We start from the raw sequence: 26,911 nt of genomic DNA on the forward strand, positions 1-26,911 counted from the left end.
CACTCCTGCGCTGGAGCCCCGTTCAAGAGGCGCCTCCTTTTAGTCCGGATAAAAGGACTAATATGAATCATAAAACCAACCAAAAACATTATAGGTCCAGTATAGGAGACTGTTATGCGAGAGGTTTCCACCTAACCTCGATCAGGTGGAAAGATGGAGGTTACAGGGGAATTAGGAAGGGGAGGATAAAAGCAGAAGTAAAAAATCCCTGAACGGAATGAGTAGATTCATCGCAGATGGGGGAGGAGCGTGAGTCGCAACACTAGCCTTATGTGCCCATCTTTGATCCTCAGATCGAGACAGCCCAGGACCCCTATGTTGTTCGGGCTCGGACCTGGACCTTTGTGGAACAAATTATCTGAAAGCAGCAGAGTGCGCCTTCATATCCCTGAACTTCTCGATCACCATCTCAATGGAAATATCGATAAGTTCAGAAGGCGAAACCTGAGTATCGAGAAGAAAGCCTTTTCTTTCTTGCCGATGTCTGCCAGGTTCATCCACAGACGTCTCTCTGCTGCCACATTGCCGCCCTAGTCCCGCCCATGGTGGTGGCGGCCTGCTTGGTAGCATGGAGAGAGGTCAGTGGTGCGGCGCGGCTACCTGATCAGGAGAAAGGCCCTTGCCTCCTTCCAGGTCTCTTAGCAGATCAGCCTGATATGCTTGAAGCACCACCATTGTGTGTAACAAAGCCACAGCCTGACCTGCTGCTGTGTATGCCTTGCCATCTAAGCCAGATTAATCTCTGAAGGGGCTTAGATGGCAAGGAGGGAGCTTAAGAGAGGATGTCTCCCCGCAGATAGAATTTTTTTTTAGCTCTTTCTACAGGGGGCATCCCCTCATAGCCGCTTCCGCGCATCACCTCGATGTCGGCAGATCTACTCTAATGCCAAAACCAAGGGATGCGAGAAGAAAACTGCCTCTTTCATTTCTTTTTGATATCTTTATGGAGATCGTGCAGAAATGGAAGTCTCCCCTGAGCGGGAGGGGTATGGTCAGAAAGAAAACGCTCATGAGGTTGTTTATTTTATTTATTTTTTAATGGCCTAACATCGTCATCTTCATGGCAAGTCCAACTTTGCCGTAGTGCGATCCATAACCTCTAACAGCTCTACATACACAGAGCAGGAGAATTGAGAAGGCTCAGCCTCAGCTTCTTCACCATCAATATCTCCTGCTTTCCCTGGGTAAAAACCATGCAGAGCACTAACCTCAGTATCAGATAGTGTTAAAGATATAACATCATCCTCCCGAGGCTCTCTCTCGTCCGCCGCCATTACGAGCACGAAAGGGAAAATCCCTCTTTAAAACATTCAAACAGATCCACCTGTATTCTCACAAGCTCATTCTCCTCCATGCCTCAGCAGCGGTAGGTACTGAACCATGGGAAGCAGATAACTGCCTTTTTTTCTTTTTTCCGGAAGAGAGACGAACGAGAGCGGAGCTTTTTTCCTTGAAAAAACTATCACAATGCATGCCGATTGGCTCCTCAAAGACATTGCGTGCGTGCTCTTCACCCAAACATATGACGCAAAGATCGCGTGTATTATTGGGTGTCAAATAATGCAGACACGGATGCACACATTGTCTAAATGCTTGCTAGTAGTCGCCATGATATACAGAGAAAGATCGCTCTTAACAGTTCTTTTAGATGCACGCTTTGAACAGAACAGTCAGTGAAGAGGAAGAAGAGAATAATGTGTTCTCCCGGTGCCTGTTTATAGTCGCACCGGCAGTGACGCCAGAGGCTGTAGCTGGCCAACATGTTGGTGTTTTTTCAATGTATGATTCAGACACGGGTCACGACGAGGTGTTCCCCCATAGCGCCCCCTAGAGGATGCAGTTCGAAGTTCCCTTGAAAGGGAACTGCATATTTGAAGCTTTATGTAGGATCAAATGATACTGATCTTGATACATGTCGCACATTTCAAATTTATAAGTAAAATTTTTATTTTAAATCGTAATAATATTTCAAAGTGTAACTGTTTTACTATATTTTTAATCAAATAAATGCAGCCTTGGTAAGCATGAGACGTCTTTAGAAAACATGCAGCACAATCTATATATTGCATTCCATTTAAATATATAAATGACATTCTATATATTTTATTGTGTCATCAACCATATCCAAATTGTTTTTGAAGAATGTGCATATGCATAAATGCGCATGACATACAGTAAGAAGCAACCTGCAATGAATCAAACATCACATAAAGCAAAATGATGGGGCACACAGTAGTGAAGTAGTCATCAGATGCCATGTTCAGTACAAGAGCATCTTAGAGAAATCAGTGAAATTAGAAAATAGTGTGTAAATGATGACATCTTTTTCATTTTTGGGTTAACTATGCCTTTAAATATGCAAAATAGCATGGCCATTTTTCCATTTGAGATATTGTGAGATGCATTGTGGTTAAAGATTTTAATGCTTTTGGCCTAAATGTTATTGCCCAATTAAGTATTTTGTCAAATAGCTTATCCAAACTTTATTTCTGTATAGCTTAATACCTTAAACTTGTTAATAGCATGGCTTCTTAAATGTGAATTATGGAATTAAGTTATCCACCAAACATGGCACCACACAGAACTGCAAAAAATAATCGCTCAACACTCATTCTACACTGTAAAAACTTTGTAAATTACTTTAAAGAGCATATCTAACCATAAAAATTTGTTTTGTTGGTATATGTTAATATATATAGGTTGGTTCAGTAACGTTAAATAATCTTTTCGACTTGAATAAAACCAGTTAATTTATATGTTATTATTTTTATCCTTATTTATTTATTTTATTTTTTCAGTGTATCTTCTGTATGGACAAACAGGTAGACAGACATGCAACAAAGTTATGTCACTGGTTGATCCAGTGTTGCTGTGTCGGGCATTTTTGTTGTTGTTTTGTTTTGTTTTTTAATATAAATATATGTCTATTTAAGTATTTTAACACCTTTAAAAAATTATCTCTGGGCCAATCAAGTCTCTGCACATGGCTATTAAATACTCAGTGGTCCAAGCCATTTTATTTAGTTTGTTTCCTTGACTTTTCAAAAATGTAACAACAAGGAACCTGAGAACAAAGATCAAGTCTTGACAACAAATGTGTTTCAAATGTGTTTCTGTTCAGTTTCAGATTCAGCTGCATCTGGACAATGTCACTCTCTTCCATTGTCATCATGCATTTTCATTATGATTAGACATGTTTTGGGGGATGTCAATAAGAATGTGCCAACACTGTGTAAAAACTAAATGGTAAATGGACTGCATTTATATAGCACTTTCAACAGACCACATGGCCATCCAAAGTGCTTTACAAGTTGCCTCACATTCACCCATTCACATATTCATTCACACACCGACTGCAGTGTCAGCCATTCAAGGCGCCATCCAGCTCGTCGGGAGCAGCTGGGGTTAGGTGTCTTGCTCAAGGACACCTCGACACTTGGTCAGGTGGAGCCAGAGATTGAACCACCAACCTTCCGATTTGTAGACAACCTACATGAACCACTGAGCCACTGCCGCCCCTAAACTAAATGAATAGTTCAAAAATCAATGGTTAAATCAGTTAGGGTAACCAGTTTGGGTAACAAATAGTTGAAACATTTTGGGTAACCAAACAGTTGTCAGTAGCCATTGACTTCCATAAAAATGTTTTTTTTTTTTTTTTTTTATCATATACTGTCAATGGCTAATGTCAACTGTTTGGTTACCAGCATTCTTTAGAATATTTTCTTCTATTTTCAACAGAAGTGAGAAATTAATACAGGTTTCGAGTAAGTTGAGGGTGAGTAAATGACGTCAGAATTGAAATTTTTTGGGTGAGCTATCCCTTTAATGTCACAGCTCAGGACTCACTAATATGAACACAAAAGCAGAAGTACAGCTGAATTTTGATACTATTGTTGTTCATACTATGAAAGGGAATGGTGACCAAATATAATGAAATGCATCTTATATTATATATGAGTAATAATTTTGTGAAACAGACCTTTGTAATTTTTTTGTGTTATTTCTTTAAAATAATAATACAAAATAGAATTTAAATTATAATGCATATATTTCAAAGTTTATTTGGTATTACAATAATTTCATATTATCTATATATTTAAATATTATGTTATTTTTATCCAAAGCATCTTACAAGTGCACAAACATGTCAACATGATCTCATGAGAAAACATACCTATTTTACTTAAAAATGTGGTTCCCTTTCACTCGGTCATGTTCAACGTTACATCAGAAAGAGACTGACGAATGGGCTTTGGCTTTGGTTAAGAGGGACGTGGACCTGCAGGGTCAATTTTCAGTTGACAAAGCGTGCCTGGAATTAGGGGCCGGCTAACTCTCAAATTATCTTGAGACCCCGGCCTGGATACATGCCCAAAGTTCCCACCACTCCTTTTAGAGTTCAAGTGGTGAACTTGCAAGCGCTGCTCCCGGAGGAGGCAGACCCAGCGCTGGTGCTGCTCTGTCCAGTACGTGCGCTCCGCACCTATGTAGACTGAACTCAGTGCTTCAGGACCTCAGACCGGCTCTTTGTTTGTTACGGAGGCCAACAGAAGAGAAAGGCTGTCTCCAAGCAGAGGTTATCCCACTGGATAGTGGATGCTATTGTCCTGGGTTATCAGGCTCAAGACATGCCATGCCCCCTAGGGGTGAGAGCTCACACAACTAGGAGTGTAACCTCCTCCTGTCCTGGCGCATGGTGCCCTGCTAACAGACATCTGTAGAGCTGCGGGCTGGGCGACACCTTACACATTTGTGAGATTTTATAATCTCTGTGTAGAGCCCGTGTCCTCCCGGGTACTCACCCCTTCGGGCCAGTAACAGGACCTGCTCGGTGTGAATCCGCTTGCTGCACCATCCCACTCTAGGGACAGGATGTGTGCGATATTCTCCTCACGTGAGTTCCTCACTTCAGAACCCTGGGTTCCTGCAGCACTGTTGATGTGCAGCACTTGCATGCATGCCCTATCGGTCAGCCCCTGTGTTGGACTAGGACTTTTTTGGCAATACCACATGTGTATTTCCACAATAAGTCTCTTGGTAGCATCTGTCTTTCCCTTTGCAAGCCACCTTGCTATCTCTGTCATTGAATCATTCCACGCTGCGGGCTGGTTACCTCAGAGATTCATGTCTATCACCACCATGCGGTTGGTACCTGCCCTTTTATGTCCTCTTATGAGGAGGCAGCCTGCTAGCATATGTCCGGTTGGAATATGCTACCCAGTGCATTCTGTGGACATTCTACAAAATGTCTCATCTTGATGGAGGGAATAGCAACATTGTGTCAAAGTCCCAACACTAGGGGTCACACTTTGGAGCACAAACGCCTCTGACATAACTGAGAAAAGGCCAATTAAATTGATGAACAATATTTGCATAGGTGGCCACACCCTGGAACACCAGGGATAAATAGGCCAGTGTGGCTTTTGCACACTTGTTTTGGTTTGAGGAGTCGGGATCGAATCTGAACCCACTGAGTGGTGGTTCAGAATTTTGGCATAACGGACACAACGTCTCTTTTCCCTCCTTCAGGGAACAAGTGTTAACAAACATTCAATTCAATTCAATTCAATTCAAGTTTATTTGTATAGCGCTTTTTACAATACAAATCGTTACAAAGCAACTTTACAGAAAATTATGTTTCTACAATATTTAGTAATAGCTTGTAAGTGGTGACTGTCAGTTTGTGCACGTATGACAGGATTTGTAGAAAAAGTTATACAAGTCGTAGTCAGCCAGATGATGAACATTATTAATATTATTAATAATTATTATATGATGCAGTCACACTTGTAGCAATATTTGTTAGTTCGGTTGTTGATTCGGGGTTAGCATCTGGGGTCCTCTGAGGGTCAGCATCATCTCTTCTCAGGTGTTCTGGATCCAGACTGGAGCTTGTGTAAATCCTAGTTACCCGTGGCAAAACAAAGAAACAAATAGAGACATCATTAGCATAGCTGCTGTTCCAACAAAGTAAAATTAATTAGTTTAACCCAAGCTAAAGAATAAGAATGCACATTTGAGCAGATACAACTATACTCACAATTTAAGATACATTATTCGAATGCTTGGCGAAAGAGATGCGTTTTTAATCTAGATTTAAACAGAGAGAGTGTGTCTGAACCCCGAACATTTTCAGGAAGGCTATTCCAGAGTTTGGGAGCAAAATGTGAAAAAGCTCTACCTCCTTTAGTGGACTTTGCTATCCTAGGAACTACCAAAAGTCCAGAGTTTTGTGACCTTAGGGCATCACAAGGATTTAGGATTTAGGGCGGATTTAGGGCGTTATAGGTAAGTAATGATAATTTGTAACTGATACGGAACTTAATAGGTAGCAAGTGCAGAGACTGTAAAATTGGCATAATATGATCATATTTTCTTGACCTGGTAAGGACTCTAGCCGCTGCATTTTGGACTACCTGTAGCTTGTTTATTGAAGAAGCAGGACAACCACCTAGAAGTGCATTACAATAGTCCAGTCTAGAGGTCATGAATGCATGAACTAGCTTTTCTGCATCAGAAACAGACAACATGTTTCGTGGCTTGACAATGTTTCTAAGATGCAGAATGCAGTTTTTGTAACATGGGAAATATGATTTTCAAAAGACAAGTTGCTGTCTAATATAACACCCAGATTTTTGACTGTAGAAGAAGTAACAGTACATCCGTCTAGTTGCAGATTGTAATCTACAAGATTCTGTGTAGTGTTTTTTGGTCCAAAAATTAATATCTCTGTCTTATCCGAATTTAATTGGAGAAAATTATTGGTTATCCAATCTTTTACATTTTGGACTACCTGTAGCTTGTTTATTGAAGAAGCAGGACAACCACCTAGAAGCGCATTACAATAGTCCAGTCTAGAGGTCATGAATGCATGAACTAGCTTTTCTGCATCAGAAACAGACAACATGTTTCGTGGCTTGACAATGTTTCTAAGATGCAGAATGCAGTTTTTGTAACATGGGAAATATGATTTTCAAAAGACAAGTTGCTGTCTAATATAACACCCAGATTTTTGACTGTAGAAGAAGTAACAGTACATCCGTCTAGTTGCAGATTGTAATCTACAAGATTCTGTGTAGTGTTTTTTGGTCCAATAATTGATATCTCTGTCTTATCCGAATTTAATTGGAGAAAATTATTGGTTATCCAATCTTTTACATTTTTAACACACTCTGTTAGCTTAGATAATTTAGAGGTTTCATCTGGTCTTGTTGAGATAGATAGCTGAGTATCATCAGCATAACAGTGGAAGCTAATTCCGTATTTTCTAATAATATTACCAAGGAGCAACATGTATATTGAAAATAGAAGGGGACCTAGGACGGATCTTTGTGGCACTCCATATTTTACTGATGATGATAAATGAGATGACTCCCCATTTAAGTAAACAAAATGGTAGCTATCGGACAGGTAGGATCTAAACCATCTTAGAGCCTGCCCTTGAATACCTGTATAGTTTTGTAATCGATCTATGAGTATGTCATGATCTATGGTGTCGAACGCAGCACTAAGATCAAGTAAAACTAGAAATGAGATGCAGCCTTGATCTGACGCAAGAAGCAGGTCATTTGTAATTTTAACAAGTGCAGTTTCTGTGCTATGGTGGGGCCTGAAACCTGACTGAAATTCTTCATACAGATCATTTTTGTGCAGGAAGGTGCTCAATTGAGCAGACACAACTTTTTCAAAAATTTTAGACATAAATGGAAGATTTGAAATAGGCCTATAATTTACCAGTTCACTAGGATCTTGTTTTGGTTTCTTAATAAGAGGCTTAATAACCGCCAGCTTGAATGATTTTGGGACGTGACCTAAAGATAACGACGAGTTAATAATATTGAGAAGCGGTTCTTCGGCTACAGGTAACAACTCTTTCAGTAATTTAGTGGGTACAGGATCTAATAAACATGTTGTTGGTTTAGATACAGTGATAAGTTTATTTAGCTCTTCCTGTCCTATATTTGTAAAGCACTGCAGTTTATCTTTGGGTGCGATGGATGAAACTGAAGTGTTAGACGCTGTAGAATCTACATTCGCTATTGTATTTCTAATGTTATCTATTTTATCAGTGAAGAAATTCATAAAGTCATTACTATTTAACGTTGATGGAATATTTGAATCAGGTGGCGTCTGGTAATTTGTTAATTTAGCCACTGTGCTAAATAAAAACCTTGGATTGTTTTGGTTATTTTCTATTAGTTAACTGCTAGGGACATGCTCTGCCCTAGCAGTTTTTAGAGCCTGTCTATAGCTGGACATACTGTATTTCCATGCATTTCTAAAAACTTCCAAGTTAGTTTTTCTGCATTTGCGTTCAAGACTACGAGTTACTTTCTTGAGAGAGTGAGTATTACTGTTATACCATTACTGTTAACTGCTAGGGACATGCTCTGCCCTAGGAGTTTTTAGAGCCTGTCTATAGCTGGACATACTGTATTTCCATGCAATTTCCAGGCAACAGCTTCTAATGTATTAGAGAAAATAGTGTCCATGTTGTCAGTCATTTCGTCTAATTCATGTGTATTTTTGGGTACAAATAGCAGTTGAGATAGATCAGGCAGGTTATTTGCGAATCTGTCTTTGGTGACTGGAACAATAGTTCTGCCCAGACGGTAACGCTGAGACATATAGTTAATATCAGTGATATGCAGCATGCACGATACAAGGAAATGGTCTGTAATATCATCACATTGAGGTACGATATCTATAGCAGTAAGATCGATTCCATGCGATATAATTAAATCTAGTGTATGATTAAAATGATGAGTGACATGACCTGGTGACATTTTGCGTGACTCCAAAAGAGTTTATTAGGCCAGTATACGCAAGTCCTAATGCATCATTTGTATTATCAACGTTAATACAACATTAGCGCCTCATCAACTGTAACCAGAAGGTCTGAGAGGAAATTTACAAATTCTTTTTGGAATTCTGTATACGGCCCTGGTGGTCTATACACAGTAGCCAGAGCAAGAGATACATTAGATTTCTTTTGCATGTCTGACAGTGTAACATTAAGCAGAAGTATATCGAATGAGTTAAACCTGTATGCCTTATTTTCTGGTAACATTGAGAATATCACTATATATTGTTGCAACACCTCCGCCACGACCAGTCTCATGGGGCTCATGCTTATAACAGTAGTTTGGTGGAGTTGACTGATTTAGACCAAAATAATCATTTGGTTTTAGCCAGGTTTCAGTCAAGCAGAGTACATCAAAACTATTATCTGTGATCATTTCATTTACAATAACTGCTTTGGGTGTGAGTGATCTAATATTTATTAGCCCAAACTTTAAAGATTGTTTTTGTTCATTTACTTTACATGTTTCAGGTTTAATCACGATAAGATTTTTTCTAGATCCTACATTAAATGTATATTTTGACCTCACTATTCAGGGGAACAGACACAGTCTTAATAGATTGTACAGCGCAAGTACTTTTATCATTTAAGCGGGTGAAAGTGAAATGTCCTGGAGATGTTGTCAGAGAGCAGCTCTGCTCCGACTCTGCTGGGGTGCAAGCCATCAGCGCAAAACAGCCTAGGATGCTCCCAGAAAAGACTCCAGTTATTAACAAATAGCAGTTTCTGTTCTTTACACCATGACAACAACCATTCATTTAAAGCAAAAAGTCTACTGAACTTTTCGTGTCCTCGTCGATACATGGGCAATGGTCCTGACACGGTGAACATAACAAGATGTTACCTCTTAGTAGGTCACTTTGATGTTGTGTTTCAATACTAGGGGTCCTTATACTAAACGCCACAACTGGCTGAACTGCATTACGAGTTCATGGTGGCACAAATGCTGACAAGACCTGCATGTCAGAAACAAATGCACCTCCCCTCCTTTAACCTTCCAACGGCAGAGACTGACCTACCTTCTCCCTAATCTTTAAAGAATTGTCAAATACCATATGACATATGGAAGAGGCCATGTCAGCTGGGTGCCATTTCATTATAATAGAATCTTGATAAAAATCCAGCATCTGGAGAACGTCTCAGGTTACGAATGTAACCATGGTTCCCTGAGAGGGAACGAGACACTGCGTCCTCTTAGGAGATACTATGGGGAACACCTCGTCGTGACCCGTGTCTGAAGCATACTTTGAAAAAGCCAACGTGTTGGCCGGTGACAGCCTCTGACGTCACTACCGGCGCGACTATAAATACGCGCCTGTAGGACCCGTCACTTATCTTCTTCGTGAAGCTTGCGTCCGAAGCATGGCAGGGAGCTAGAGGATGCAGTGTCTCGATCCCTCTCAGGGAACCATGGTTACATTCATAACCTGAGACGTTCCCTGTCAAGGGAACTTCGAACTGCATCCTCTTAGGGGACACTATGGGGAACAGTATACCCACGCCGCCATGCTGAGGGGAGTGCAGGCCAGAACATGGCAAACACTTAGTACCAACTCTACCATTTCCATGGGAATTGCCCCTGGGACGTTTAGACGGCTGTTTGTGACATTATCCCTTACGGCCAAAGGCCTAAGCTGCATAGCCACTTTATTTGTTAGGGCCTCGGCCCGGGGTAGAGCTTAAAGGCTTGGAATCAGGAAGGATTCCTTTAAAGGGATACGGCTAAGAAACCAGTATTTAAACAAGGTCTTGCCTGTCACACAGGGGCTACTGCTTGCTCTCGCACAAGTTTGCTGAAGGAGCTGTCTCAACAGATCCCTGGTAGCCATACCCTGCTTAGATAGGTATTCAAAGATACATAAATGGGGTGGCACCCATGATGAACAGGGCTTTTCACCAAGTCTAGAAAGGGCACGAAGCAACCGCGCGAAGCCCTTACCATAAAGGATTTTTAGAAAGAACGCAGTGTTCTTACCACACTTACCACAGTGTGGATTTCAGAAAGTGCGCAAAGAATTCACGTGCACACTTACCATAGCATGGATTATTTTTAAATACTGTTCTAGGGAGGGGTTCTCGTGGCACTCTGAACGAGCAGCTCACAGATGGAATGATGCATCTCAAAAATATGTTTTGAGAATATCAACTCGATCTGTGGAACTAATGGTGGAGCACTCTGGGGAAAAACAGAGAACACAGTCTCATATGAGAGGAAAACTCCGAATTCAGATTAGCGTACTCACACATGACCCGTTCTGGAAAGGGGACCGCTGTTAAACTACCGCGAAAACCGCCCCAATATCCCTTCACGTTGAGGGAAGCGATGCTTGAAGTGTATAAACAAATGCACTCCGGCTGAATGGAGCCAAAGGAACCAAGGTCTAACCATCTCGAAAAGGGAACGAAGCTGAGCGCGTAACCCTTACCATACAGGATTTCAGAAAAGTGTGCAGAGTCTTGCGTGCACACTTACCACTTTAAGAAGTACACAGAGCGTAGCGTGTGTACTTAGAGGTTCCTAAGCATTGCAGAGGCACTGAACCGCACGGGAGAGGTAAGCTCCAATTTTACAAACCTCTGGCGAGGGGAGCATCACCTGAGGCAGTATATACAGGAAGAATTATGTAACTACCACCTCCACCTTCCCACTGGATATGACAGCGAATATAAGCGGCCAGGAGGCCCCTCAGGGTGACCTGGCCAGACATTCAAGAAATCTCCTGCAATGCCGTGCCAGTTCTGATGATCAGCGAGGCTCTCGCAGGAGCCCGTGATCTCGGCCGCCTAATACCAGAACATGAGGCCGGAAGGTCAGTGCTGACGGGTGTTTAGTAGATGACACGACTGAGCACTGTAAAAGAGACTCACAGAATGTTAGTAGACACATAACCACCATCAATTTAACCCATAAGTATATACCAAAAAGGGTTACATACTCACCCACCCTCCTGTACTGGAACCCCGGTCACGGGGTGCCTCCTTATAGTCCGGACCATCAGTAAGGTGGTTATTATGAATATAGAACCAACCAAAACATCATAGGTCCAGCATATGAGACCGTTATGAGATAAATTTTTCCAACTAACCTCGATCAGGTGGAGAGCTGGTGGTTACAGGGGAATTAGGCAAGGGAGGATAAGAGCAGAAGTTAAAAACATACAAAGGGAATGAGTAGCTACCTAGGTATCGCTCCGATTCGGACGAGAACGCTGCCTCGTCTGAATCACATCCCTCAGGTCCAACCCCTATGTTGTTCGGGCTCAGACCTTCGTGGAATGAAGGATTTAAAGGCAGCTGAGCGCACCCTTGCCTCCCTGAACTTCTCGACAACCGTCTCGACGAAGGTACCGAAAAGCTCAGATGGTGAGACCGGAGCTTCGAGAAGAAAGCCCCTTTCTTTCTTCCCGATGTCTGCCAGGTTCACCCACAGATGTCTCTCCGTTACTACCATGGCAGCCATAGACCTACCCATGGCGGAGGCAGCCTGTTTGGTAGCACGGAGAGAGAGGTCTGTGGTGCGACGCAGCTCAGCCACCTGGTCAGCTGAAAGGCCCTCGCCTTTATCCAGGTCCTTCAACAGGTCAGCCTGATAGGCCTGAAGCACTGCCATTGTGTGCAATGAAGCCACCGCCTGACCTGCTGCTGCGTATGCTCTGCCATTTAAGCGGGATGTATCCTGGAGGGGCTTAGATGGCAAAGAGGGAGATTTAAAAGAGGATGTTTCCCCCACGGAGAGATAGCTAGCCAGCGTCTCTTCTACAGGGGGCATCTTCTCAAAGCCATTTTCGCGCATGCCCTCGATGTTAGCATAACTCGTATGCTGAAACTGATGGATGCGAGAAGAAAATGGCCTATTCCATTCTTTTTCGACTTCTGCATGTAAATCAGGCAAGAATGGAAGGCTCACCTGGGCTGGAGGGCTATGGTCAGATAAATAACGCTCATCAAGGCGACCTGGCGGCGTTATTTTGCTGGTACGTTTCCATGGCAAGTCTAACTTTGCTGTGGCATGATCCATAACCTCTAACAGCTCCCCATACGCACGGCAGGAGGATTGAGAAGGCTCAGCCTCTTCGCCATCCTCAGACATCTGCTCTTCCTGGGTAGAACCCAGCAGAGCACTAACTTCAGTATCAGAAAGGGTTAATGACAACACATCTTCCTCCTGAAGTTCACTCTCGTCTGCCGCCGAAGAGCGTGAAAGGCAAAGTCCCTCTCTAAACTCCTCAACGAGATCCACCTGTGATCCCCTCGAGCTCATTCTCCTCCGTGCCTCAACAGCGGCAGGTCCTGAGCCGCGGGAGACAGATGGCTGTCCCTCTTTCCTCGAAAAGAGAGACAAACGAGAGCGGAGCTTTTTCATAGGAAAACGCTCACAATGCACGCAGATCGCCCCCTCAAGGACATCGCGCGCGTGCTCTTTGCCCAAACAAGAGACGCAAAGACTGTGCGTGTCATCAGGTGTCAAATAACACCGACACAGATGCACTCACTGTTTAAATGCCTTGCTAGTGGATGCCATGATAAACAAAGAAAGATCGCTCTTACCGTGGTCGTTTATCAGATGCACGCTTCAAACAAGTCAATGTCAATGAAGTCGAAGAAGATAAGTGACGGGTCCTACGGGCGCGTATTTATAGTCGCGTCGGTAGTGATGTCAGAGGCTGTCGCCGGCCAACACGTTGCCGTTTTTCAAAGTATGCTTAAGACACGGGTCATGACGAGGTGTTCCCCATAGTGTCCCCTAAGAGGACGCAGTTCGAAGTTCCCTTGACAGGGAACTTGCTTGTTAATGTTGGGAAGGATTCACTTCCTCACGTGAGAAAAAAAACTCTACAGAGACCACATCCTACCCAAAGTGGAGGTGACATGTGAAGATGTTTCCTATAGATTTGCTTAGGAAATACTACATAGAGAGGGTTCTGTAATGGTGTAATGTTCACTTACGGGGAGAATGACCTAACACAGTACTTTTTCAATTCAATTTTATTTGTATATTGCTTTTTACGATACAAATCATTGCAAAGCAACTCTACATAAAAGTATGTTAATAGTTTATAGTATAATACTAATATTTAGTAGAAGCTTATCAGTGGCGACTCATCCTTCATGTACATATGGCAGAAATGTACGGAAAAACAAATTAAAGACAATCAAACAGACAACGAACATTATTAACAGCAATTATTATGATGCATTCAAACTTATAACAAAATTTGGAAGTTCTGTATGTTGTTTCAGGGTTAGCATCATCTGAGGTCCTCTGAGGGGTTGGCATCATCTCATCTCAGGTGTTCTGGACCCAGGCTGAAGCTTGTGAATATCCTAATTACCAGAGAAACAAATAGAGACATAATTAACATAGCTGCTTTTCCAACCATGTAAAATTTATCTAATCTATATTTAAACATAAAGAGTGTGTCTGAACCCTGAATGTTTTCAGGAAAGCTATTCCAGGGTTTGGGAGCCAAATTTGAAAAAGCTCTACCTCCTTTAGTGGACTTTGCTAACCTAGGTACTACCAAAAGTCCAGAGTTTTGTGACCTTAGGGTTGTAGCATAGTAGAATACTAGTTAGTTATGCAGGAGCTAGACCATTAAGGGCCTTAAAGGGAAGTAATAATATTTTGTAACTGATACAGAACTTAATGGGTAGCCAGTACAGAGACTGTAAAATTGGGGTAATATGATGATATTTTCTTGACCTGGTAAGGACCCTAGCTGCTGCATTTTGGACTACCTGTAGCTTGTTTATTGAAGATGCAGGACAACCCCTTATTAGTGCATTACAATTGTCCAGTCTAGAGGTCATAAATGCATGAATTAGGTGTTCTGCATTAGAAACAGGTAATGTTTGATAGCTTGACATCGTTTCAAAACAAGAGTTCACTGAAGGGATACTACAAGGAATGCATAACAGTGCTTGATTGATGGAAGGTAGAACAGGTTTCATAAGAAGGAGCTCAGCCTAAACTCAAAAGTGAGCATTTTCACCTCAGATAGGAGAAAAGTTGCTATGTGCAAAATCTACACCCTATCAGTCATCTGAATTCAAGTATTAGTTATCAGAACTCTGGATGAAACTGGCTCCATTTTCAGATTATAGAATCTAGCGAATGTATTAGATGTAGCCCAGCCTAAAGCTCTTCAAAGTAGTAAAGCACTTTGCCAAAGCTGACAAATAATAAGCCATGAGACTCACATCCACAATCCAGTGGGAGTCCCAGTCAAGGTGCTCGTGATTCTGGCGCAGGGAACAAGAAGACTCGATGAAGAACAACGGGGGAATCCACGATCCAACATAGCCAGGGGAACAGAACGGAACACAGGGAAGAACCACAATGATCTGACAACATGAGACACCAGTTAATGCACTTAAGTAGACACAAACAATGGGATGCAGGTGGTGCTGTTAATCAGTCGTGATCAAGGACCACGCCCACAGACACCCCCCCCCCACCCCTTGAATTCATGAACCGTGACACTATGATGTATAAATAAACAAACATTGAAATCAGTTGTAACATGGAACTTTTCATTTTTCAAGGATGTTTATGTAATACATTTTGAGTTAGTTTGTTGAAAAGAACTGCAAGTACTATTTATTTATTTATTTAATTTTGGGGGGAAACAGTTGAGAAGTCTATTAATAGTAAATTTTTTGGGGGGTGGGGTGTTTCTAACACCAAGGACGAAGTAGGGCTGGACGGGACCAGAGGAGACGTCTGAGAGAGGAGAGGAGAGGAGGCAGTTCAGTTCATATTCTGCTCATCCTCAGCCGCGATGCAGGGCGCGGAGCTCCACTCCGCACTCACACCGTCCATGGCTTGCTCCCTCGTAGTGGGCACTATCGCTGGCTCTCGCACCTGGTCTGACAGGTTGTGCTCTGGCTCTTCGTCATTGGTGGGCTCGGGCTTATGTTCCGTACCATGGGGAGATGGTGGGCTGGGCTCCACAGGGCAGATGGTAAGCGGCAACCCATTTCTTGCCAAAGTCCACTTCACAAAGGTGGCAAATTCCTCCCGAGGACCATCTTTGGATGACAACACTCTGCACTCGGTGTTCAGGCTGGCATTATAGAAAGCGCAGAGCGCATTGGCCAGCTAACTGGTGACATTAGCTAGCAGTAGGAACTGTCTTGTATGGTTCTTGAGAGAACGTCCTTTCTGCTCCAGCAGGAGGAGGATGAATTTAAGGCGAAGGGAAGGGATCCTTTGGCACAACACTATGGAAAAAAAAAAGGACTGAGGAAAACCGGAAAATAAACTGAGGGGAGACACTCAATTTAAACTGATTTGGGTCGGGTCTTCTGTCACAATCTGCTGCCCGGAGGGAACACGGAGTCGAGAATAATCGAGAGAGTCTTTATTAATCCAACACAGGGGTAAATCCAACATGGGCACATGAGGAAGACACACGTATGCAACTAGTCAACCTGACAAACACAGACTGAAAGGACAAGGATTATAAAGACAGGATAAATGGGGAAAAACAGGTGCATGGAATAACTAAATTAACAATGACACTGGACACATGTGGAGGGAAAACTAGACACACCTGTTAATTAAACCATACACAGGAGACATAAACTGAGTCACAGGGCAAAAACACACGTAAAGAGTCCAGGGGTGTGACACATACCTTGTAAAAATACAAACATATGAGCTCTAACAGGTAAGTTTGGGTATGTAGCCTAGGCCTTTGGCCAGATATTGCCTCGGACACCCGTCTAACATCCCAGGGGCAACTCCCATGGAAATGGTAGAGTTGGTACTTCAATGGTCAACGTGTGGTTGTTGGCATTTAGTCATAAATGTTTAAATGGTTGAAGAAATACAAGCCCACTTTTAACACTGTGTGTGTGTGTGTGTGTGTGTGTGTGTGTGTGTGTGTGTGTGTGAGAGAGAGAGAGAGAGAGAGAGAGAGAGAGAGAGAGAGAGAGAGAGAGAGAGAGAGAGAGAGAGAGAGAGAGAGATTTGTCAACTTACTATCCTTTGGAAATAAGCAGCACAACAATAATTGCAATCTCGGATCACTACTTGTGTCGTTTTGCTATTATTAGCACACTGTTTAATTAAATTTTTCTCATAGCCATGCAGGAATTCTTGAATTCCTGTTCCCATCCAGGAGTCAACCTATAAGTGTATGGGAATTTCTGTGTGTTGTGTGGCGATGATAATGGATTCACAGCACATTTGCAAGGGAAAAACATAAACAAAAATAGAAAACTTTTTTGAGAGGAATTCTGACACACTGCCTAGCCACATCTTGTAGGGGTGAGACATGTGTGACATCATGCAGTTTGAATTCTAGTTTCACTAAGTGCAGATGGTGAGCTGTGACAGTCATCAGTGTTTGCAGAGCACAAGCAATGGTCCTGTTACCCACTCAAAAGTTGATATTGATATCATTATGTGAAATGACAAAGAAAAAAAAACATAATTTTGAATTACTTAAAGTGACACTTCACCCATTTGCATTTAGCTTTGTATTGTTAGAAACCCAGTCATATATTATAATGATCATGGATTTTCCCTTTATTTTTCCCTGAGATGGGAGAAATAAGGATTTAAGTGTTTTACTTCCTGCTTATTATGACGTAAAAATCGTCATTTTGCGTCATAATAAGCAGGAAGTCAAAATTCATTGAAAAGTGTAGACTACAAACACAAGCTTATTATTATTCCAGGGGGTGGGACCCACTCACCCTACAGGCCTATTACAGATCAGTGGGTGGGACTAAACTTACAGAAACGAAAATGAAAATCCGCCATCTTGTTTGGAAGCTATGTAGCTAAGCTAACAAGCGCTTATGGAGTCAGATTTACGAGAATGGCTGGAGGAACAACTCATGATATGGAAGAAGAGGATTTTCAAAGTCTGTTGCTCGAAACAGATGTTCGTGGCTATCTATACGAGCCACAATATAGCGCAGAGCAGCTGAGGCTGATGGAGGAACAGGAGGAGGCGGCGGCTGCAGCCGAGGCCGGAGACCTGCCTGTCGCGTCCGAGGAGCCCGGGCGTGCTCTAGCTGGTGCGGACTGGTGGTGCCTGTGCTCTCGTTGTGCGCCTACGGACACAGAGCTAGAGTCCGTCTGCTGCCAAGAACTTCAAAGATGCCAATTTCTCCTCGAAGAAATGTCTGAGGCAGACAAGGACACGGATGTTTGCGTTGTGAACCATCCTAGTTTCGCCCCGCATATGGACAGAGGCGTCCTGGAGACATATTTCAGAATTCCGAAGGTAAACTGGAAACGCCAGCTGAAGCCTGCAGGGACAAATGGACGTCTAACTGTAAAGTAAGTGTTTCAATTTTATTTATTATTCATTTCGTGAAATGTACACAATTTCTTCAAGCATTATTATCACAAAATGTTTTCCGGTTAATAAGTTACGTAACGTCAACTGTAAACTGTTTGTGCAGTACCTTTTTTAATGCACAAAAAGCTTACTGTGGCATTGTTTACTACTGTGGCACGTAAATACCATACATCGCTAACTGTGTCCTCAATGTCTCAATGTTCTGGATTAGTGGGAGTGGCTTGTGGAGCTGTGCAAATGTGTTGCATTGTGGGAGTTGTGGTTTTCCATACAAATGAGCCCTAAAGTTACTTTCTGTAATAACTCGGTCAAAAAGGCACCAAATTCGACAATTTTAATAGATTTCGACTACATATATGACCCACTTTCAATGAAGATCAATGTTCCCACGGGTGAAATGCTCCTTTAATAAATTCACCATATCTGTTTTCTGAATGCATGTTATTGATCTTATTTTGAACGAATTGTTCATAAGTACGTTTCATTCTTTTAAAATTTGTTTTGATAATATTTCATCAAAATTGTATAACCCAGATCAGTGAAACATCAGACTTCTCTCTGGTGGCGAATGCTGGACTTTCAGTTTATGTATGTTACAATACGAAACAAAAAAAGATCTGTCACTGCTTCCATTTTATCATACCTCTTAACTGATGTAGTTCATGTTTAAGATACAAGAGAATGCTTTGTGAATGTAGTTTCTATTGATCATCCTTCCAGGTGTTTTATTTAGGTTTTTATTAAATATTTACTTATTTATTTTATTTTATATTTAGTTTTGTTGTCAAGTCAAGTCACCTTTATTTATATAGCTCTTTAAACAAAACAGATTGTCAAAGCAACTGAACAACATTAATTAGGAAAACAGTGTTTCAATAATGCTAAATGACAGTTAAATGCAGTTCATCATTGAATTTAGTGATGTAATCATGCAGCTCAGTTTAGATTAAATAGTATCTGTGCAATCATTTGCAATTAAGTCAACGATATAGCTGTAAATGAAGTGTCCCCAACTAAGCAAGCCAGAGGCGACAGCGGCAAGGAACCAAAACTCCATCAGTGACCGAATGGAGAAAAAACCTTGGGAGAAACCAGGCTCAGTCGGGGGGCCAGTTCTCCTCTGACCAGACGAAACCAGTAGTTCAATTCCAGGCTGCAGTAAAGTCAGATTGTGCAGAAGAATCAGAAGCTGTGCAGAAGTTTCCTGTGGTCTTGTCCCGGTGGTTCTCTGAGAAAAGGTCTTAACAGGGGATCTATATCTGAGGCTCATCTAGTTGTCCTGGTCTCCATTGTCTTTCAGGGCTGTAGAGGTCCTTTCTAGGTGCTGATCCACCATCTGGTCTGAATACGTACTGGATCCAGGTGACTGCAGTGATCATCTGATCTGGATACAGACTGGATCTGGTGGCTACTGTGACCTCGGAATAAGAGAGAAAAAAGACTAATATTAGTGTAGATGCCATTCTTCTAACTATGCAGCAAGTACATGTTATGGGAACTGTTGCCTGTTCCGGTTTACCTAATTATTGCAGCCTAAAAATCCTTTAACAGATTTGGATATTAGAAGCGTATTAGTGTGTTATGTGTAAGTAAGGTTAAAGAGATGGGTCTTTAATCTAGATTTAAACTGCAAGAGTGTATCTGACTACCTAACAATGTTAGGTAAGTTATTCCTGAGTTTAGGCACTAAATAGGAAAAGGATCTGCTGCCCGCAGTTGCCTTTGATATTCAAGGTATTATCAAATTGACAGAGTTTTGAGAATGCAGAGGACATGGACAATTATAATGTAACAAGAGCTTGTTCAAATACTGAGGTGCTAAACCATTCAGGCTTTATAAGTAATAAGAAAGATTTTAAAATCTATACTATAATGTTTAATAGGGAGCCAGTGCAGTGTTACAGTCAGATACCATTTTTCTCTAACAAGGAATATAATTATGAGCATACTACCTTTTCTAGTATCTTGGACAGAAAAGGGAGATTTGAGATCGGTCTGTAATTAACTTGTTCTTTGGGGTCTAGTGGTGTTTTTTTTTTTTTTTTGATGAGAGGCTTAATTACTTTAAAATACTTGTTGATGCAATGTCAGCAAATGTTGTGTTTTGTACCATGTTCTGTTGTGTTTTGAAATGTGTTTTGTTCCCTTTAGATTCTACACTGGTACTTGCTAGATGCATATGGGAAAAAGCCTTTTTTCTTCTGGACTGAAGCCTTTCTCATTCACGCAGTGAAACTGTATTAAAAAACGAACCAATGGCTAGGCTTCCTGAGACTAGATGCTCACTCGAGCATGAATCTCACTCTTCTACACTCATGGTCCGCTTTTCACTGAAAGCAGCCCCTTCCATTTCTCCACTCTCAGCGAGCCTCAGAAAGAGGAACAGTGGAAAGCTCTCTCTCCATTGCACTCGGGTCTGCCACAGAAGGGCTGTGAGCTATGCACTTACTGAAATGAAATGCTCACTCAAGCATGACTCTCGTTCTTCTCTACTCGTGGTCTGCCTTTTACTCAACAGCCCCGTTCTCAAGTTTCTCCTCTCTCAGCAAGCCTAGGAGAGAGAAACAGCGATGCCTTGGAATTATGCAACCGGTTTTGAGTGAGCTCATGCTGACACAGAGTCCACATACTTGCTCTCCTTGCTGTGCTTTGATCTGTGTCTCACACGTAGGATCAATGTCCATCCTACTTTGAGCAGCTCTGTCCTCCAAAGTAGATCGGAGCAGATGTTGCCTCTGGCAGCTACAAATTTGTGTGTGTGTATCACTTTGGCTGCGCTCACAGATGGGCTGCTTTTATCACGAAAGCAGTCTGCCCCTGTTTGTTCATGGAAGTCGGCCATGCCTCCCTGCGCTAATGTTTCTCTCCTCCCAGTTACCATTGGAGGAAGCAACAACGAGTTTGCAGGTTATCCTAACCCGAACCCTTCTGTCCCAATCAGAGCCAGAATTAATATCACACAGGACCCTCCTCCTTAGCCACCTGGAGTGCCTGGGGCTCAGGGTCAATTTTGCTAAGATCACATTGTTCCCCTGCCAGTGAATATTGTTCCTGGGCACAATTTCCGGCTAATCCCAAATGAGAGCTGTATTCGCGCTGGAACAGGCTCTGGCTATACAGGGCTGGCAACTTCTTTCAAGATCAGGTCTACTCTCCCCCTCAAAGTGTTTCAGAGGATGCTAAGCCTCATGGCAGCAGCATCGCCAGTGCTACAGTTGGGTTTGCTTCATATGCGCCCCACCAGTGCTGGTTGAAACCACGAGTTCCATCCCATGCATGCCGCCAAGGCCACCTGCACATCAGGGTGAGTCGGGCCTGTGTAACAGCCCTAGGCCCCTGGACGAATTCCCATTGGATGGAACAGGGCATGGCCATGGGGATGGCTTGCAGAAGGACAGTTTATTTCTTAAAAACCAAATAGGATGACTGGCCATGCTTGTAGAAGGACAGTTTATTTCTTAAAAACCAAGGATGTGTTGGCCCACATCTGGCCTAACCTCCTTTATGCTTTTCCCATGATCACTCTGATCTTACTGGTAATCAGGCAAGTAAGGGAACAGAAACATAAGGTTCTCCTGGTGGCCTTCCTTTAGATGAACCAGCTGTAGCTATCAAAGCTGTCTCAGCTGTAGATAGTGGCCCCTTGGCCTGTACTGCTTAGACGGAATCTCCTTTCTCAAGTGGACGGGACAATATGGCACCCTCAGCCCGACCTATGGGCCCTGCACCTCTGGCCACTCAACGGGAGCCTTCCAGCCTCCCAGAGCGAGTTTTGAACAAAATTTCAGAGGCTAGATTTTCTTCTGTGAGACCCTCTACGTCTAAGTGGTCTATTTTTTCTGCTTGCTGTCTAAACTGTGGCAAGGACCCTCAGACTACCAATTTGACAAGAGGTGTTATCATTTTTGCAAGAGCTGCTGGTTAAGGGACACTCCCCATCCACACTCAAAGTCTATGTGGGGCCATAATGGCTTCTCATGCCCCTATCAAGGGCCAATCTGTGGGCAGACACAGCACAATCATCTGCTTTAAGAGGTTACAGGAGGCTGAATTCGCCTCGTCCTTCTACCGTCCCTTCATGGGATTTGTCCACGGTGCTGAGCCCTCGAGCTACAGTCTGCCAGCATTCAGTTGCTATCGCTGAAGACTGCGTTATGTACTCAAAGTGCTCTCCACTCCGTTCAAAGCACAGGTCATTACGCTCTCCACGCATCCTCACTCTGAAGAGGACAGTGAGCTATCTCTGCTCTGCCCAGTCTGAGCTCTGACAATCTATATTAAGGGTTACCCCCTTTATAGGCAGTCATAACAACTCTTTGTGTGCTTCGGTAACCGCACCAAAGGGCTCCCGGTCACAAAACAAAGACTCTCTATATGGATAGCAGACGCCATCTCACTAGCATAATCTTCCTTGGGCCTTCAATGCCCCATTGGAGTACAGGCCCACTTGACTAGGGCCATTGTTTCATATTGGGCATTTTCCAGTGGTGTGTCCATTGTGAATATTTGTGAGGCGGCCGGCTGGGCCACGCCGTCCACATTTGCAAGGTTTTGTAACCTGGAAGTCCCGGCCTTACAGGCCAGGGTCCTTTCCACCTAAGTGACACACGGTGCGTAAACAAATTTGTTAGAGAGCCCTAAACTGTATCACTCTCAAGGTCTTTGGCATCAGTTCACCTGTCATCTCTTGGCCTGTGGGTGTCGAAGTGACAGGAGTACTTTGGAACAATTAACCAGGCCGGGTGTGACCTCAAGGATCTTAACCCATTTTAGCCTTGGATTATTGTTAAATTTTCTATGGCAATGGATTGCTCATGGAAGTTTGATATCTTAATCGTTCTACTACATTAGCACGTTGTGATTGTACTTTTCCCATATGCATCTAGCATCTTTTCCAAGATGCAGTACAAGTGTAGTATCCAAAGGGAACATACCTGGTTATGTAATGTAACATCAGTTCCCTAAAATACGGGAATAACTACTGCGTTGCTAGCCATGCTATATAGCTGCATGACTCAGTCATCACTTCAGTCTAAGTAAACTGAGAATCCTCTGGCGTATGCCCGCTTATAAAGCCAGAGTGCCCCACCCATTCTGGCGGGCTTTGGCAGGCTTGGTGGGCTTCGTCCCCTTAGGCTCATGCAGCTCCGCTGCCTAGCCATTGGTTCATTTTTTATGCAGTGCACAAACCAATGGCCTTAAAGTTTCATTGCGTGAATGAAAAAGGCTTCAGTTCAGGAGAATAAAGGCTTTTTCCCATATGCGTCTAGCAAGATTCAGTACTTATTATTGTATTTTTGTTTTGTTTTGTTGCATGTTTTTGTGTTGTTTTTGTTTTGTTTCGTTGTGTGGCTTTTGTATTTTTCTTTGCTGTGTTGTGCGTTTTGTTTCATTGTATTGTTTTTGTTTAGTTTTGATGTGCTTCTCATTTTGTGATTTTTTTTTTTATTTTGTTTTGTTGCATTGTGCTTTTGGTTTTGTTGTTTTCTTTTATTGAGTTGTGATTCTTGTTTTGTGTTGCATGTTTTTTATTTTTGCTGGCCCAGACAGATGATATTTTTTTACTTTTTGTTGCTTTTTTGATTTACTGTGTATTTTGTTTCGTGATCTTTGAATTCTTTTTTTTGTTGTTTTTCATTGCACTTTTTGTTTAGCTGTGTTGCATTGTGTGTGTGTTGTGTTTTGTTCTGAGTTTGTTTAGGGCACCAAACACAGAGGGTTCTGTAACCCATTTGTACTCTTTCAATATTTAATATTTTTCAGCTTTAAATGTGATGATACATGGGGCAAATTTTGGGGCAATTTTGCTGATCAATGTTGCCATCAACAGAAAAACAGGTGAGACACAGGGCCTATGACTGTTCTAAAATATTCAGAAATTTGTTGCCCATTCTCAAAAAGAAAGTGCCCAAGCAACATTGCTCAAAAAGTTGCCCCATTTATCATCAGCTTAAAAATATATGGACATCACCGACTGTAAGTTGTCGAGATACCCCACTACTCAAGTGCCCAGATACACATCTGTCTGACACTAGGTTGCACTATAATGAGAAGGTTTGTGTTTTATTTCATATCTATGCAACCATAAAGGCAAGAATTTTTAACCCAAATTAAGATATTTTGGTCCAAGCTTTGGTTCAATCTACATTTGTCTACAGTGATGTTAATTGGACAAATGGACAAACAACATTTTTTTTAAATATATTTTGCAGAACAATGTCTTCCATTGTGGAACAACATAAAGGTGAGTAAATGATAACAGACATTTCATTTTTATGTGAACTGTCTCATTAAGTGTCCAAATACAGAAACTTATCCAAGAAACTTGTTCAAAAACACAAAAGGAAACACATAAACATTTCTCCTTTCTTCACTGACAGGCCAAGGGGATCCCAATACAGATAATCTCTTTGAAACTAACCAGGGAAAACTGTATGTCAACACTTATTTCTCTCTCTGCCGCACACAAAATGAGATCCTTGAATAATGGTTCAGTTTTCAGCACTTCGTAAACAGGAGGGCTAAATTTAGTGATTACACTTCCAGCATGAGTTGAGAGGAAGGACTAGCTGCAGTCAACCAGAAAATCAGAGGAACTCTGAATCTTCCAAATGGGCAAGCATATGAGTAAGTGAGGAGAGAGTTGTTTTCAGCACACAGGAACACATTTAGACAAGTGTAAACATTAGAGGTACAAAAACAAAAAAGACACAGTCGAGTAGAGGGTAAAAGAGCATGTTGGATTTAAGGTACTCAAACAATAATTGCACCAATAAGTAGCTCATGGGTAAAGGGATAATGTATTTCACCTTAAAAAAAAAACATTTACTCACCTTCATGTTGTTCCAAACATGTATAGCATTCTTCTGTGTAACAAAAAATGATTTAATGATTTAATTTGATTCCAATTACACATTTGTTTTTTGTTTTGTTGTTAGGTCATTTGTTTTTGAACACAAAATAATAAATAAAAAGGTAATTGCGACTTTTTATCTCACAATTGCCTCTTGCAATTTAAGTTAAAATTTCAAGATATAAGCTTGGAATTCTGATAAATAAGTAGGAAATGCTAAATATAAACTCACATCTCTGAAAAATATAGTCAGAATTGTTATACATAAACTTGGAATTCTGACTTTTTTCTAATAATTGTGGGTTTACCTTGCAGTTCTTACTCTATAACAAGTAATTGTGAGTTATAAAGTCAGAATTGTAAGATTTAAACTCAATTCTGACTTTTTAGGAGTTTTGGAGGGAATTTACATGCCAAGACACTCCTGCTACATATGGCTATACGAGATTGTGGCATGCATCCAATCATTCAGATTTGTGTTTGTGAGGAGCTGAGAAGATGCCCAGGTCAATCAGCGATAGCTATAGGTTGTGGCACAAGGGATGCAACATCTCTATTCCCTTCTTCGGGACATGAGGGTTACATACATAACCAAGACATTCCCTTTCAGTCAGTCATGTTCAGTCAGTCACTTTCAATGTTACGTCAACAGTGACATAATGGGGTCCCTGTGGAAAGCACCACAACCAGGAACTGTGTTACGAGGATACCAAAACAGATGCTGACAAGCAATCATGCCAAGACAAAATTCAAAACATGCTGATCCAAGATCGGTTGCAACCTTGCTTTTCTTGGGAATGACAAAGTAAAGGCTGTAAATCCCCGACTTCATCTCAACTGGAAGGACAGGCTCAATTGCGGCAGAGAGTGTGGTTCAACTCTTACCTGATTCCCCTAATCCCATAGTGTTCTGGCCAACAGAGCGTGAGGAGACAAGGTGTCCTGCAATCACAACTTCTTGGTTTGTGGCAAAGGATAGCGCCCTGTGTTGCTCTCAGAATAACCCCAACGCTTGTGAATCAGAAACAGAGGAAGCTGCTCTTTTACTGAGACTATGGGTACCGCGAGCCATGAGGCCAAGAGCGCAATAGAAGACATCCAACATGTGTACCCCCAGCCCTCCACAGAAGAGGGGAGTAACAGATACATGACCCCCTGGGTAAGAGCAACTCCCTCCATCTCTGGGTCACCGGTTTCAGGGACCCTTCACTGTCTTCTTAGAAGACTTAGCAGTGCCCTGATAAGAAGGCTGCGCCGCCTTCCTGCAGGATGCACAGCTCAGCAGCTGAGGTGTCAGAGAATCTTTAGATTCAGGACGAGGCAGAGCGGGTGTTGATGCTGCAGGGAGGCACAATCAGTGATGGGCTGACAAAGAGCTGGGCCTCGACGACTTGGTGGTAACAAAATTACGCTGATACAAGATGTGTTTAATTTAATGGCTTCCATCTGCTTCTGGACTGCCGAGAACTGCTGGGGAAAAACCTCGGCAGTGTCACCAAAGAGGCTGGCTTGGGAAAAGGGAGCGTCGAGAAAATAGACTTTGTATGTGTTTTGCATCTCAGCCAGGTTCAGCCAAAGATTGCATTCCTGGACTACCAATGTAGTCATCTGACCCAGGGCCCACGCAGTGACCTTCGTTGCTCAGAGAGCAAAACTGGTCACAATGCACAGTTCCTGCATTACTGCTGAGTCAGCTAATCTCGTGCAGTTTTTTTAGTGCCTTGGCCATGCAGGATAACCAGGGCATGCAGAGCAGAGGCAGCATGGAAGAGGCAGATGATTCCTCCAGATGGTGGTGTTTTGCAGGCCAAGTTGCACCGCAACTGCACACTCCACCAGGGCAATGTCCACATACCCCCCTGGCCGCCCCGT

Source organism: Carassius carassius, chromosome 34 (genome assembly GCF_963082965.1).
Source record: "Carassius carassius chromosome 34, fCarCar2.1, whole genome shotgun sequence".
NCBI lineage: Eukaryota > Metazoa > Chordata > Actinopteri > Cypriniformes > Cyprinidae > Carassius > Carassius carassius.